The following is a 16,730-nucleotide window of genomic DNA, read 5'->3' as shown; positions in this document are numbered from 1 at the left end:
AAAGACCAGTGTGTAGGCTCACACCTGCTGGCTTTGCTGCTGAGCGGAGTAGGTGCAGTGCGGCCATAGGTAATGCCCTGTGACCAGAGCCTGTTGTCCATGGGCAAGGGCTGTGCGAAGTGCACTCTGGAAGTGCATGAGTGGCCTTGTGTCAAAGACCAGTGTGTAGGCTCACACCCTGCGGGCTCTGCTACCGAGCGGAGTAGGTGCACAGTGCGGCCATAGGTAATGCCCTGTGACCAGAGCCTGTTGTCCATGGGCAAGGGCTGTGCGAAGTGCACTCTGGAAGTGCATGAGTGGCTTTGTGTCAAAGACCAGTGTGTAGGCTCACACCTGCTGGCTTTGCTGCTGAGCGGAGTAGGTGCAGTGCGGCCATAGGTAATGCCCTGTGACCAGAGCCTGTTGTCCATGGGCAAGGGCTGTGCGAAGTGCACTCTGGAAGTGCATGAGTGGCCTTGTGTCAAAGACCAGTGTGTAGGCTCACACCCGGCGGGCTCTGCTGCCGAGCAGAGTAGGTGCACAGTGCGGCCATAGGTAATGCCCTGTGACCAGAGCCTGTTGTCCATGGGCAAGGGCTGTGCGAAGTGCACTCTGGATGTGCATGAGTGGCCTTGTGTCAAAGACCAGTGTGTAGGTTTACACCCGGCGGGCTCTGCTGCCGAGCGGAGTAGGTGCAGTGCGGCCATAGGTAATGCCCTGTGACCAGAGCCTACTGTCCATGGGCAAGGGCTGTGCGAAGTGCACTCTGGAAGTGCATGAGTGGCCTTGTGTCAAAGACCAGTGTGTAGGCTCACACCCGGCGGGCTCTGCTGCCGATCAGAGTAGGCGCACAGTGCGGCCATAGGTAATGCCCTGCGACCAGAGCCTGCTGTCCATGGGCAAGGGCTGTGCGAAGTGCACTCTGGAAGTGCATGAGTGGCCTTGTGTCAAAGACCAGTGTGTAGGCTCACACCCGGCGGGCTCTGCTGCCGAGCAGAGTAGGTGCACAGTGCGGCCATAGGTAATGCCCTGTGACCAGAGCCTGTTGTCCATGGGCAAGGGCTGTGCGAAGTGCACTCTGGAAGTGCATGAGTGGCCTTGTGTCAAAGACCAGTGTGTAGGCTCACACCCTGCGGGCTCAGCAAGTATTTTTTCTAAACTCTAAACGTCCATCGTGATCCCTTTAGGAGTGTAAAACTATGAAGTAAACCGTTTCAAGTTGTCAAATTGGAGAACAATATACCTGAACTGAACTTCGAAAATAGACAGTCAATACGCTGAACAAACACCCCTCAATCATTTAAAAAAAGACTACATTTGAATAAACAATCCCATCAGAATATTTGCAAAGAGACTGTGAAATGACAAATAAAGACTACTATTTAAGTGCTCCATGAAGCGCGTTCACCCCCCACCCCACCGGCGCCCCTCCTTTCTAATCTGTCTCCCTTATGCAGAGGACAAGGAATTGGACGTCTTAACGAGCTGACACTGGCCTCTCTCAGGCGAGTCTCCTGAGGAATGTATGCCGTAGGCAGCAGATTCTCTCCCCACCCCCACCCCCCCCCCCCCCCCGCCACAGACTGAGTGTCTCTTCCCTGAGATGCAGCTGCCCACGGACACATGATTAGCAGTCTCTGTGCTGCTGTGCAGGGCAGAACGTCCCATCAGATATCACTGGAAGCGAAGGTTCTATTGTGTGCTGTGCACATTAGCTATTCACTCATGCAAACAGCACAGCAGCTCAAGAAAGGAGGCACACATCCCACCAAATCACGTGCGCACGTGAACATGTCCTCGTGTCACCAGATAATTGGGCGAGATCACGAAACAACGCTTGACAATCATGAAAAGAAATCCGTGGACACAGTTTTTTTAACAATCTAGCACACAGCAAAGAAAACAGCAAAGGAGACAATCATGGCAGTACTTGGGGTAAAAAAGTATCTTAATTCATAAAGCGTACCTTCGTCGAGCGAAGAGTTAAGTGTTATAGAGTACAGTGTCATACAAGATAGTATCGTACAGTGGAGTGTCAGAGTGGAGTGGTGTACACTGGAGTGGCGTAGAGCAAAATGGCATGGAGTGGTATAGAGTGGCATAGAGTTAGTGGCAGCTGTCAGCTATGGAGGGGGGTGGGCAAATGGGCGCAAAAACTAACAAGCATTGGAAATGCAATAGGTCTCGCAGCATTAGAGTTAGTGCATTTAGAATTGTTTATGGGTTTTTTGTTGTAAATCTTTTGCATTTTTATTTTTTGTAGCCAATGCTAAAGAATTACAAATCAAAAAAGCAATAAACATTTGTAAAAGCTTTAACTAAAAATCACTAGTAGATACAAATGCTGTAAATTGTACATAACTTGGCATGTAGACTTTTCTTTGAACTTTCACGTGTTTGTTCACACATACATGCCGGTACAGTAGCATGCATGCAGTTCTCCAATACATTATATGATATTGAATATCATATGTCTGTGACGGCAATATATTATTCTTATGGACGTAATGTGTATTTACACGTGTTTACATTTTGTGTGTGTGTGTATACATGTATAAATACACACGCAATCACAAAAACCTGCAAACAATTATTTGATGTCAGCAGTCATTCGTGCAGTCTTGTCATGCGAGATCAAATCAGGCGCTATGCTGATGAAAACGCTTGCATATGGTGGGTGGATTAAGGGCCAGAGACTCCTTTTTGTCATGGAAATGTTTTTGGTTACTTGGCGTTGCGTGGGTGAGTGGCGTTGCGTGGGTGAGTGGCGTTGCGTGGGTGAGTGGCGTTGCGTGGGTGAGTGGCTTTGCGTGGGTGAGTGGCGTTGCGTGGGTGAGTGGCGTTGCGTGGGTGAGTGGCGTTGCGTGGGTGAGTGGCGTTGCGTGGGTGAGTGGCGTTGCGTGGATGAGTGGCGTTGCGTGGATGAGTGGCGTTGCGTGGATGAGTGGCGTTGCGTGGATGAGTGGCGTTGCGTGGATGAGTGGCGTTGCGTGGATGAGTGGCGTTGCGTGGATGAGTGGCGTTGCGTGGATGAGTGGCGTTGCGTGGATGAGTGGCGTTGCGTGGATGAGTGGCGTTGCGTGGGTAAGTGGCGTTGCGTGGGTGAGTGGCGTTGCGTGGGTGAGTGGCATTGAGTGAGTGGCGGTGGGTGAGTGGCGTTGCGTGGGTGAGTGGCGTTGCGTGGGTGAGTGGCGTTGCGTGGATGAGTGGCGTTGCGTGGATGAGTGGCGTTGCGTGGATGAGTGGCGTTGCGTGGATGAGTGGCGTTGCGTGGATGAGTGGTGTTGCGTGGATGAGTGGCGTTGCGTGGGTGAGTGGCGTTGCGTGGGTGAGTGGCGTTGCGTGGGTGAGTGGCGTTGCGTGGGTGAGTGGCGTTGCGTGGGTGAGTGGCGTTGCGTGGGTGAGTGGCGTTGCATGGGTGAGTGGCGTTGCGTGGGTGAGTGGCGTTGCGTTGGTGAGTGGCGTTGCGTGGGTGAGTGGCGTTGCGTGGATGAGTGGCGTTGCGTGGATGAGTGGCGTTGCGTGGCGTGGTGTAATGTAGGAAGGGAGAGGAAATCTTGATGAGAAGCTCGATTTAAACCGTTCAGTATACAGCAGAGGCGCTTTCAGTGACAAACACCACAGTGAATAATGATCACCCGAGGTAGACTTCACTGATCAAGACTTGTGGGAATTAGACATACAGTTTGAAGATTATTTCACAATACTCATTGATCACGTGAAAACCACAGCGTGACTTCCATATAGACGGAGATCAGCAGTCAAGATCATGCACGCTATGAACTGGTTTTGGATAAACGCTTGGTGGGAAATGCTGCTGCGTCCCAGCCAGTTCACAAGTGTGTCGTAATGGTTTCATGACATGCCCGCAATGTTTATGCGCAATGGTGCCCTTTGAAATAAATGGCGACAGATAGGGTAATGAGAGCGGGGTATCGAAGTTGCCAGCCCGCTTTTCGTAAGATAAGGAACTGCGGGGCCTGCCGCTTTTTATCCCCGCTCCCAGTCCAGACTGGTGGAACAGTAAAAGAGGCGCCTGGGCATAACAAGCCTTTCACCGTAACACGGCGGGCAGGGGAGGGGGCGGAGAGGGGAGAGGTGCGACACGACAGGCAGGCAGGCAGGGGAGGAGAGTAGGAGGAGGAGGGGGGAGGAGAGTAGGGGAGGCACGGCCTAGCGGCCGATGCAGAGTCAACATGCCATCTTTTAAACGCTGCCTCAAGATGCGTTGATGCAATGTGAAGCATGCTGGTTCCATTAATGTAGGAAGGGAGAGGAAATCTTGCTGAGAAGCTCGATTTAAACCGTTCAGTATACAGCAGAGGCGCTTTCAGTGACAAACACCACAGTGAATAATGATCACCCGAGGTAGACTTCACTGATCAAGACTTGTGGGAATTAGACATACAGTTTGAAGATTATTTCACAATACTCATTGATCACGTGAAAACCACAGCGTGACTTCCATATAGACGGAGATCAGCAGTCAAGATCATGCACGCTATGAACTGGTTTTGGATAAACGCTTGGTGGGAAATGCTGCTGCGTCCCAGCCAGTTCACAAGTGTGTCGTAATGGTTTCATGACATGCCCGCAATGTTTATGCGCAATGGTGCCCTTTGAAATAAATGGCGACAGATAGGGTAATGAGAGCGGGGTATCGAAGTTGCCAGCCCGCTTTTCGTAAGATAAGGAACTGCGGGGCCTGCCGCTTTTTATCCCCGCTCCCAGTCCAGACTGGTGGAACAGTAAAAGAGGCGCCTGGGCATAACAAGCCTTTCACCGTAACACGGCGGGCAGGGGAGGGGGCGGAGAGGTGCGACACGACAGGCAGGCAGGCAGGGGAGGAGAGTAGGAGGAGGAGGGGGGAGGAGAGTAGGGGAGGCACGGCCTAGCGGCCGTGCAATCAAGTAGTGAGGGGGCGGAGTTGTGGGAAGGCTGAGAGAGAGAGTAGGCGGCTGGGGGCATGTGCACGCGCATTTAAGCTCAATGCGCATGCGCATTGAGCTTAAATTTCTCGTGCACTGCAAGGAATCGCCACGATTCCTTGCAGTGTGGATAAAGAGCGGATAAGTGCCTATACTCTCGCCTTGCTCGATGCGCATGCGCATCGACAGGCGAGACCTAAAAATCATGCCAACATGCATTAGGTTATCATTTGAAAGTTAAAATGTTTAACTTTAAAACAACAATGTAAAATGCAGGTCAGCGAGTTAGGGCATAATACACATAAAATACATTTAAAAACAAAATGAAATAAAGCTCACTTACCTTGCTGCACGTCCTCGCTCCATCCCGGTGTTCTTATCTCATCTGGTCCTGCCAACTCCTCCAACCAACCTAGGCATTGCTCTCATGCTGTTATTCACAAGAGCAGAGACAGGATTGGATGGAGCAGGCTCACTCAGCGCTCCAGAGGGCACTGGAGGCCATTGCTCAGTCTGAACCCAGCTGTCGAAGACAGCTGGATTAGGAGCTTTAAAGTGCACGTCTGGCTGGCCATTGTAAGACAGCCAGCCAAAGCGACATGCACACTTTAAAATGTCCAGCCCATCACTCCTCTCGGCTGCTGCCAGTCAGCAGCAGCCCACCCCATACAGAGACTCGGCTCGAGGGTTTTCGGAGTCACTGAAAAATAAAATGGGTAATAATTTCTATTACCGTTTTATTTTTCATCTGGGGGAATTATAATTAGTGGGGAGATGCTTCTCCGCCTTAACAGAGGAGCCGCCCCTGCATAGAGTGAAGTGACGTATAGTGAATAGCATACAGTGGAGTGCTGTAAAGTGGAGTGGCTTAGAGTGGAATAGCATAGAGAGGAGTGGCGTAGAGAGGAGCGTGTGAAGTGGAATGGTATAAAATGAAGTAGCATACATAAGAGTGGCGTAAAGTGGAGTGACGTAGACTACAATAGCATAGACTGGCGTTGAGTGGAGTACAGTGGGGTACAGTGGAATAGCATTGAGCAGAGTGGCATAGAGTGAAGTTGGGTAGAGCGGACTTGGGTACAGGAGAGTAGCATAAAGTAGAATAGAGTGGAGTGGGGTAGAATACAGTGGTGCAGAGTGGAATGGCGTAGAGTATAGTGGTGTAGAGTGGAGTGGCGAAGTGTGGAGTGTAATGGCAGTGTGTGGAGTGGCATAGAGTGAAGAGGTGTATAGTCGAGCAGCATACAGTGGAGTGCCGCAAAGCAGAATAGCCTAGAGTGAAATAGCATTGAGAGGAGTGGTATAAATTGCAGTGGCGTAGAGTGGACCATAGAGAAATATCGAGTGGAGTGGGGTAGTGTGGAATAGCATAGAATGAAATATCGTAGAATGGAGTGGCTTACAGTGGAGTTGAGTAGAGTGGAGTGGTGTATATTAGTGTGGCATACAGTGGGGTGATGTAGAGTAGAATAGCATTGAGTGGAATAGCGCCGAATGGAATGGCGTACAATGCAATAGTGTAGTGCGGAGTGCTGTAAATTGGAGTGGAGCAGAGCGGAGTACAGTGGAGTGGCATAGAGTGTAGTGGTGTACAATGGCGTGGATTTGAGTGACGTACAGGGATAGAGTGGAGTTGAGTAGAATTGACTGGCATGCAGAAGAGGGGTGTAAACTGGGGTGCCCTAACTAGAATAGCGTAGAGTGGATTGGTATAGAGTGGAATAGCATAGAGTTCAGTGAAGTAGCATGTGGTAGAGTGAGGTACAGTGTAATGGCACACAGCGCAGATGTAATGTGGCAGGAATATAGATTATGGGTGTAAATGGTAAACTTTGTGTAGTAGGTGTAAATTGTTCAAGTAGTGTTTAAGGTGTAAGTCTAAAAACATTTTGTTATGTATTGTGCCACAGTACACCGTGGTACATCCCTATGACAAGGCAGTAAATGATTGGCTAATGGCTGGCTTTACAAAACGTATAAAAGGCAGTCATGTAGTTTTCAGCACACTTTGGCTGCATTCTCGGTAGGACCTCAGATATAGGTAAGCAGTAGGTTTTATTGTTGTTCCCTACCTATTACCACTTCTTAAAAGTGGTAATAGGTAGTGAAATTTATTTACATTTTTCAATTTTTTTTAAAAACACTAAGGAGAACCACGCTAGTACCTACAAGGTACAACAGTAGTGACAGGAAAAATAAAAAAAATACATAGAAAAAATTAAAAATACCCTGTAGTACACTATATTAGTGAAATATAGTGTGGTACAGTGCATTTATAATTTTTTAACAAATGTAATAAAAAATATATTTCAAGTGGCAAGATAATTTGTAAGTATTACTGCGGTACGTCACTTGTTTGTAAAGAATTAAATATTTACAAAATTGAAAATCCACTGTTGTACACTATATTTGTGTACTATAATGTGGTACCGTTTACTATTTTTTATATATAAAATAAAAAAAAAATAACTATCACAGTACTTCATAGATCGTACCAAAGTACTTCCTAGATTGTGCCACCATACTCTGTAAACTTTTAAAAAATATATAGAAACTTATAAATAATTTGCTCTACCTATTACCACGTAAAAAAAATGTTAATAGGTAGCGTATATATAAAACCTAATACATATATCTAAGGCTCTAACCAAGAACACAGGAAAAGTGTGGTTAAAACATCATGGGTGCCTTTAACTTTTGTAAAGGCAGCCATTAGTCAATCACATAATGCCTAGTCATAGGTATGTACTGCGGTACTTCCGCAATATTTCGAGAAACTACTGTGGCCACAGATATCACCAAGTTAAAAGGTCTTATAACTTTCAAAATGCTTACCCTACTTACTACTACAAAAAGGACCATCAGCACACAATGTTTAATCCTGCCACATTTCCTGGAAATCAGACTATGTTTTGGCGCTTTGTCTAATACAAAAGTCTATGTAAAATGCATTGGGAGAAAAAAGCGTTTTGGGACCCCGCCTTTTTTCTTTGCGTACCCTTGACGAATCACTATGAACCTTTGCATCATCCACCAAGGTAGGACAAGCAAAAGGTTTGCAAAGTTCTGTGGCATTCATCCAAAGGGCGCAAAGTTTTTGGGGTTGGTTAGTGTTCCTCGTTCACAGGTCTGTTAAAGTGTTATTCACATTTTGGGGGCGATTTTGATGTCGGGCGGAATTGCTTCCGCCTGACACCGACTCGGTCCTGGTACCAGCCGACACAGGGTCGGCAGTCCCGACTGCCTAATTAGGATGCGACTGAACACTGTTCGGTCACATTCCTACATTTCCCTAAGGGAGCATGCATTACGGCAGTAAACCGGCCAGAATAAATGTTCCCTTAGGGAAATGGGAGGTGTGGTTCATCCCTGTGGCAGACACCTAAAGGTGCCTGCCACGGGGTGCAGGGATCAACAGGGGGACAGCATAGGTGCCCCCTTGGCCCACAACCGGAGGCCGCACACTCAAGGGGGCCGTGCTGGGGGTCACCAAGCATGCTTTAGACAGGCCGTCAAGGAAACCATGATGGCGGTCGGAAAGCCTCCGACCAATGGTCGAAGGCTTTCTGACCGCCATCGTAATAGGCCCCTTTGTCTCCACCCACCAGAGCCTGCAGCATGGAGCAATGCTCTTGCGCATGTGCACATCCACCTATGCCGTAGTCCACTTCAGTGCTAGGGCTGGTCGGCCACTCTCAACTTTCATTTTATGTTTTTATTTATGCTTGTGATGGGTCATTGTTTGCTTGTTTTTTGGTAACTTATGCACACCGCCAATACATCTTCATTTTTTAATTCTTTTGAAATGTTCATGGCTATGGAATATGTTTTCAAAAATATCCAACCCCCCAAAAAAATTGGTGCTATACTAAGTTTGCCAATGCTGATCTCTCTTGGTGTAGCACACTAATGATGGCCAGGAAAATTACTCTCAGTTGTAGAAACTTTTGCTTGACGGTGGGTGGGTCCGGTGAGAGATTGCACAAAAAGAAGCAATGTTCTACATGCAAGAATATTAGTCAATGCTGTGGGTCATCATGGATACACGCATGTTGTTACAGATCCTGCATGCATAGATGGAAAAGGTCTGCTTTCCTACATTTTCCTTTTTCCACTTCTTAATTTGCAGTCTGATGGTGTCATGCAGCGAGTATCGTGATAACCAACAGATGGTGAGCTTGTCTGCAAGATAAGAGGGAGTTCTGGTCATGATGGATTTATAAACGATGCAGCTTGTTTCAAAGGTGGTGTGGGCTGTGAAGGTGAGCCAATGGAGTTCCATCAGGATGGGGGGTAATGTGATCATGTTGTTTCAGGCCCTGGATGAGACCTACTGCGGTGAGCAGGATGCCCTTAAAAGGGGTGTGCAGTATCCTACTCTTGAGCCAGTTTGGAATCTGGGAGATGATGAAGTAAAGCATTACCACCTTCCAGATGCAAGAGTATGAGCACTTGAACATCAATTCTGAAGACGCTTCCTGGAAGAAACAGTTTGACTCTCTTGCAAAGAGAGAGCTGGTAATAGACCATTTAAAAAAGTTTTTCTGGCAATATTTTCCTTGTGAAGTTGGTGTCCAGGGTGAATCCAAGTGACTTGGCATTGAGTCAGGCTTGTGCTGTTTGTTTTTTTTGTTCTAGGCAAATGCCAGGAATCCCATACTGGTTAGGATGATGTTCAGGCAGGCACACACACACAAGTTTGGACGATATGCAGGCGCTGTTTGAAGTGTTGGATGACTAAAGAAAATGAGACTTTAGAGTGGAGTTGTGCATCATCTGCCTTTTGGTATGTTTTGGTCTGTGATTAGAGCACCAATCAGCTTAGTGTTAAGGTTGAAGATGACAGGAACCAGTCTGGGACCCTGCGGGACTGTGCAGGTGATGGGAATCTTTGGGACCTGAAGTTGCCCATGTGAACAAGCTGGTGTTGGAGGGGTACATTGGAAGACAGTCCGTGAAGAACACTGTAGGTGAATCCCACTTGAGGTTTCAGTGTGAGTTTGAGGGTGGGAGGATCAACACTGTCAAAGGTAGCTGAGAGGTCCACCAATATCAGGAGGCAGGGGTCATCTTCATATGCGGTCAAGAGGGCATGTCTACGATGTGTAAGGTAGAGGCCTCCATGCTGCATTTGATCCATAGTCAGACTGTAGCCGTGCAGGAGATGGTTGCACAGATGTGATCTTGGAGTTGAACATAGACTGTGTTTTCAATGAGTTTGCTGGTAGTTGGTAGGTGAGTGATGGGCAGAAAACAATAATGTAAATGTCTCAATCTATCCATCAGACAGGGCGAGCAATTCTGGTGCAGGAAACAACGAGGCAGCTGCCGTGGGTCACCCGCAAACGTGTGCTCTATCACCTAGAATTAGCAATTGTGTCCCATTTGACTACAGTGAACGATCAGGGAAGAGGTAAGTGTCACTGCATTCAAGGTGCCAAAACACCAGCCGTGGGATGTTTGTTTCACTCTTTCTACTCTTAGTCATCTTTGTGTTGCATGTCTCGCCTAGTTGTATCCCCGCTGTCCTCTTGTGCATGTGGACGAATTGCCGATAGCTGTAACATGTTATGAACTCGCAGAATTTTGGTGGAAAGTAGGAGTATTGGCAGCGCCATAATCACTACCTTAGCTTCAGGGTGCTTTTTAAATCCTGAGGGTTGCGATGTGGTGGAACGTTTACTTTATAACATAGCTTTATGGACATAGGATTACTTCCTATGTGTGCACGTTGTTTCGTGATACAGAGGAGATTTACAAATGCTCGCGACGTGCCCAAATGTGTAAAACTACGCGGTGATATTTACATCGACATAAAAACGATCTACTTTGGTATAAGTTGGCAGTTTTTTTAAATATCAAACCTTCTAACAGTCAGACAACGAGAGAAAGCAACAATGCCCATCAATAAAGGGAGAAACACGAACAAAGTACTCAAAATCAGCTTAGGTTACGCTGCCCTCTAGTGTCCATTTCAAAGCATACACGGCTATCTGAACCATATTCGACCGAAGTTATACAGAAGAAAAAAAACGTTATATTCTGTAGGATATCTTGTGTAGTGTAGAGCTTTGTGTACAATACAGGCCACCCTGTATATGTTATTCATTTCAACAGGTAGCCAGTGAAGTGTGAAAAACACAAGAGAAACATGTTCGGACATTTGTTCTTGCGACCAGCCTAGCTGTGGCATCTGAAGGCACATTTAGGGGCGCCAGGTGAAACTTCGGACCACCACAAAGTAAGGAGATAATGCAGCCAAGCCTTAAGAGTAGTAAGAATTGCACTACTGCTTTGAATTCGGATTCCGGGGTATAGTATGTGTTGCCACGTGGCAGTCCGAGCTGGTGAAGGGTGCTTCTGGCTTGTATGTAACGTGAGCTTGAAGAGTGGGTTTTCTGTCCACGGTGACAGCCTGGGAGTTAGTTAACGAGTGATGGCCTGCACTCAATGTAAGAGAGTTAAGACCAGCGTGGCCGGAATGGAGAACACAGGGGATATCACGAGAGATCCTATTTTTGGAGGGTTTATACAGGTGGTGGAAGTCAACCGGGAATGGATACCTTGAAATCAGTTTAGAGACGGCATCACATGCAACTGAATAGCATCAGAGGGTAAGTGATAAAAGAGGAGGGTGACTGATCACCAAGGGGCTCAATGCAAAGACTGAAGAGTGTGCGGATAGAATGGGTCCATGGGGAGCATCTTGTTTTGAAGAGTGCGTTGTTTACTTTTATTTGATGGTGTTCATCCTCCAAGTGAGAGGAAATCCAGCTGATGACAGTTCTGTCCACTCCCATATTGTCAAATGAAGGAGAAAGATCTAACAGGCTGAGGAGGCATCCGCAATACAGTGGAATTCAGGATGCACAGGTTATCATCAGTTATTGGCAGTATGGCTGCCTTTATACTTCAGCCATCTCCAACACCTAAAAGGAGGTTGTCGAAAGGATCCTTTACCAATACACATTGGTTACCTTGTGAGGCAACGCAGCTTTGTGCCACTTCTCACGGTATCCCACTTCACCTTTCTCACTCTATGCTCTCTTCTGCTTCACTTTCTATTTATTTTCTCATTTCCCCATATTTTTACTTCAGTATTCCAAAGTCTTGCTTTCTCTCCCCCGATCTTCTCTCCCTTTTTATGAATCCTCTGGGTGTGAGGGTCATATATGACTTTTTTTTCTGTCCCTCGCCGCTAGGTTGAACATGACAGAAAAAAGGACATCAAAATATCCGCCCTAAATAGTGCAGGGGGAGTTATGCCCTTCCTCAGATGGCACAAACTCTGTCGGGCTCTCAGACGAAGCTTTACATCGAGGGTGCAAAATGGGGCTCTGTTGTAAAGTTGACTGTCCCCCTGACCCTACATAGGCCGAGCCGACCATCGGTTTGGCGGACAGGGTACGCTCACATTCGTGATAGAATACCCTGCACGCCAAAATCTCAGATTGACCCGCAAGTATTTCGCAAGGAGCACCCATTAATGAGCTGAGAATAAAACCAATGTCTTTCCATTGCGAGGTCTGCAGCTCAGCCCCTATATAACATATTTTCCATAGAATGACCCCCCTCCCTGACCTGACTAAGAGCCACTAATGCTATATCACAGTTTTCAGCAATCTATGCGTCAGTTTTTGATCCTTTGGAAATTCACAAGATCGCTACAAAGGCGTAATCTGCCATTTTGTGAAAGTTAGGTGTTGCTGATAGCAATATGAACTATAAGTCTCAAGAAAGATTTTATGGTAACAGTTATACTTTTTTTATTTAACAATTGCTATCACATTGTGCTGTTTTAGAGAGTAGGAATATATTTTAGCAGCAAATATTCACTTTACAGGAGAACTTTTTCATTTTTTTACATAAGAAGTGCTTCTTTGCTAGGTGAATATTCAAAAAAGAGAAGTACTTATTTGCCACATTGGTTTTATGTCTTATCTACAACTGATGTTCTCTTGAACCTTTTTGGTAGATGGATTCTCGAGAAATGAAGTGACTGACTTTATTGAGAGGGTAACATTAAAAGCACAGCTAAAACAGTTGATATCAGTGAATATAAAAACCAAGCAATTAATACTAACATACAAGAAGGATAAAAAAAAAAAACAGGGAATAAGGCTCCAAAAACGGGGAATGCTCTAATGGGAATTGCCCAGGCCTACAGAATCAAAATAAGAAACTGTTACAAAGTCTGACTGCACATTTCAAGACAAGCCCACTCTAAAACAAACTTTGGGGTAGTTTACCAGCCTGCATCTCTTAAAGTGCAACCGTTTAACAATGGGCATCAAGAAATTGTGGCACAAAACCTTGTAAAAGTTACAGAAAAAGAGAAAAGACTTAGAATGTTATCTGGTGATACTTCATCACAAGGACAGTTAGAGATGCTGGTGTTATCATATTGCCCTAATAGAAAACATAATTGACATCAGATCCTAATCTTAACCTGGTCAGCAGTGCGCGGTCCAAAGAATTAGGGACCAGTTCCAGAGAAGTCTCATGGCCCACTGAAGATTGGATTAAAGCACAGGTCTGCATAAAGGATATGGGGAGTTCCGCCACTGCACCGTGCATGTGCGCTCGACACTCCGTAGAGATCTGGAACTTGCTAGACACCCTCTCGCCAGACGGCCCCTTCTTCACAGAAACCTGGACCAACCCCACCTCCGGCCCGACATCGTCATTGCCATCCCCGACGGCAGAGAAAGGACTGGCCCCACCGCCCAGGAGGAGGACTCGCCATCGCACATAAGACCCCCCCTCCGTCTTTCCACATCCAACACGAGTGACCCCCGCTCCAACACAGAACACCTCCACTTCCAGATCCAGACCAGCCCAAGGACCACGCTACGTGGCACCCTCATCTACAGACCACTGGGACCTCGCACCCAGTCCGCAACTACCATCGCCGAACTTGCTGCACCCCACGCCATCACCTCCACGGACTACATCCTACTCGGGGACCTGAATTTCCACCTCGACAACCGCAACAACCCCGACTCCACCACTCTCCTCGAGAACCTCGGACTGAAGCAGCTGGTCAACACGCCCACGCACAAGGCTAGACACACCTTCAAACCAACCTTCACAGGTGGGACCAACATCTGCTTCAGCCATACCACCCAGCCCCTCTGGACGGACCACTAATGCGTCCACTTCACCTTCAACACCACCACTGCACCCAAGCCTCCCCGTGCTCGCCACAAAGGAACTGGAGCAAGGTCTCTGAGGAACTCCTCAACACAACCCTCCTCCAAACTGCCCCCTGCGCCTTGACCAACACCAACTCCACAGCCAGGCAACTACACCGCTGGATCTCCAGCTGTGCCGACAAACTCGCACCCCTCCGCCACCCCTCCAAACAACGCCCCATGAAGGCCGCCTGGTTCACCGCAGAACTACAAGAAGCCAGACGCTCCGGCTGATGCCTAGAGAAAACCTCGCAAAACCAGAAAACCACGGAAGCTCGGAATAATCACTGGAGCGCCCTGAAGGAATACCACCAGCGCATAAGAGACACTAAATGAACCTTCATAAGAGACAAAGTCAAGACAAACGCAACCAACGCCAAGGAACTATTCAACTTCATACAGCAGTTCGCAAAACCACCCAGCGAAGCCACGAACATCACACATTCCCAAGAACTCTGCCACAAGCTCAGCTCCTACTTCCATCTGAAGATCAAGGTTCTCTACGACAACTTCAACGAACAGACGCCGGATACCTCCCCCCCTCGCCGCTGATAAGCCATCCATCATGACCTGGAATCCCACCACCATAGAACACATCACCGCAACCATGAAGAAAACCCACTTAGGAGCCCCAACGGACCCCTGCCCACTGCACATATTCCACAGGGCCGCTGCTGCCATCGCACCCTGTGTGTCTGTCTTCCACCTTGGTCTCTTCCAACTCTACAGAATTTATGGTTAAAAGAATAGGACTTCAGTGCTATGACTCTTCCTATCATCTGGACATATTCATCTTAGTGTACCACTAAGGGGGGTGTGATCCACAGCGGATTCTGAAATTTGTCAGTGAGGGTTTCCTGATAGATTTATCAGTCTCTAACCTTCAGAGCCAGTGGGGAGAGCTAGCACAATCTTAGGGAGTCCTTGAGGTGTTTGGTTTGGTGGCACACCTTTGAATGAAGGCTTCCAGATATTCATGCTTTGGTTAATTCCTCTTTCAACTCACTGGTATTACAAGTACTTGTAACTTTTAGTTCCTTTGAGTCCCCACAGGGGCTGTTTCTTGTAGTGACACTTACAGTAGCTCGTAGTGCTGCAAGCTTTGTAACTTCAAATAAACAATAGAAGAGTGTCAAATGCTATAGGTTCAAGCACGACCACAAAAGGGGAGCAAAAACAACGGCTTCAATTTAAGACGTTTCAGTGGTTATTAGAAAGCCCTCACTCACCACCTAGTGATGACATGCTTCATCATTGGGCCCACCAAAGAGACCGAGTGTCTCTTCGGTGTGCTGCGACGCCAGATCTACTGCGGAGCGGGTTTAGTGAGTTCAGGCAGTGTTGTGCGAAAGTAAAAGTAACTAGTGAGTGTTGAATGATAAAAACAGTCCGTAGTGTATCAAAAATAATAACTTTATTAGGATGATCACTAGGGAAAGACTTAAAATTATGTGTCTGGAAATTGCGTCCACAATTAATAGAGTGGGAATTTCTTAGGTATCAGTCGACATGTTTCAGCCATGAAACGGTGTGATTTTACCTGGCATTCATCAGGACTACAGTGAAATAAACCCTGGTGGAAATGGACGCGCTAAGGCCCACCCCAACCTAGGGACGTGAAAGTGAAAATTAACAAAATGGTGAAAAAAGTGCAAAAATAATTAGGAAGAAGTATTTATTCCACCTAATAACTCCTGGTTTAGGAGGCTTCCGACTTGAGCGTTTCTGCACTTTTCTGGTGTTCGAAATTCTCACCATGGGTCTCAGGAGGGGGGTGGGAACGTAATTGGCACACCGCCCTCGACGTTCGGCACCCGCTCGGCACCTATGTCTTCCCTCTACCGGACCCCTAGCTTTGTAACTTCACCAGATAGATTCTTGATCCTTGCAACTAAAACAGAACAATGGCATTCTCTCCTTTCCACTGGAGCTCAGGCAGGAGATACACTTTAATGATCTGTGTGGAACTTAAACTGATTAAGAGCACAGGACTGCTTTATAAACAATGTCCAGGTGATATCAACTGGATTATTGGATTAGGTTAGCCATTTCTGCAGCGTTTAATATGGCTAGGGTTGAGCCATCGTGGCCAGCCCAAGAGGGGGCAATGATCTGCTTTTGTCAGGAAACCTGTGTTAAATACAGAGGAGGAGACATGTGCTTTTACCTTCTAATTGCTTGGGGGAGGGAGGGGTAAGTTCATCAGCTTTTAAAGAAGGAGCTCATACGGGTAAAACATTTTTATGCAAAAACCGTCACATGCCACTCAAGCTTTCTTTACTTAAAGAGTTTTTAATAATCACTGACATTAACTTCTCAGAAGCTTAAGAATGCAATCAACATATCAATTTCTTTTGTGATGAATCACACGAGAAGGCCTCAAAATGAGAAAGCCCATGTCCATGCTGTTCACTCCAGTGAGCCAAGTCTTCCGGTTGCAGAAGTGATGCTCAAACCTCAGATACTACAGGGAGGCTTTGAAGATAAAAGCAAGCATTATTAGGAGTCATAATGCACACAGGCAGCCTGGTGCTCTGTCTCAATATTCAGAAGGTTGAAAAAGACAGAAAAGGGTTTCAAGGATAGTAAGATGTGCATGGATGGTTTGGATTTCTAATGTAATATTCAG

General features: G+C 47.0%; 1 protein-coding gene across 1 annotated transcript in view; it reads right to left on the bottom strand.

Annotated features, from left to right (window-relative positions):
* Positions 1 to 16,730, bottom strand: part of MRPL13 (mitochondrial ribosomal protein L13) — a 116,450-nt gene that overhangs the window by 36,771 nt on the left and 62,949 nt on the right. The window lies entirely within an intron of this gene.

This window comes from Lissotriton helveticus, chromosome 4_1 (assembly GCF_964261635.1).
Source record: "Lissotriton helveticus chromosome 4_1, aLisHel1.1, whole genome shotgun sequence".
NCBI classification, from domain to species: domain Eukaryota; kingdom Metazoa; phylum Chordata; class Amphibia; order Caudata; family Salamandridae; genus Lissotriton; species Lissotriton helveticus.
Note: the sequence above shows the minus strand (reverse complement) of the source record. Positions and strands in the feature narration are given on the sequence as shown.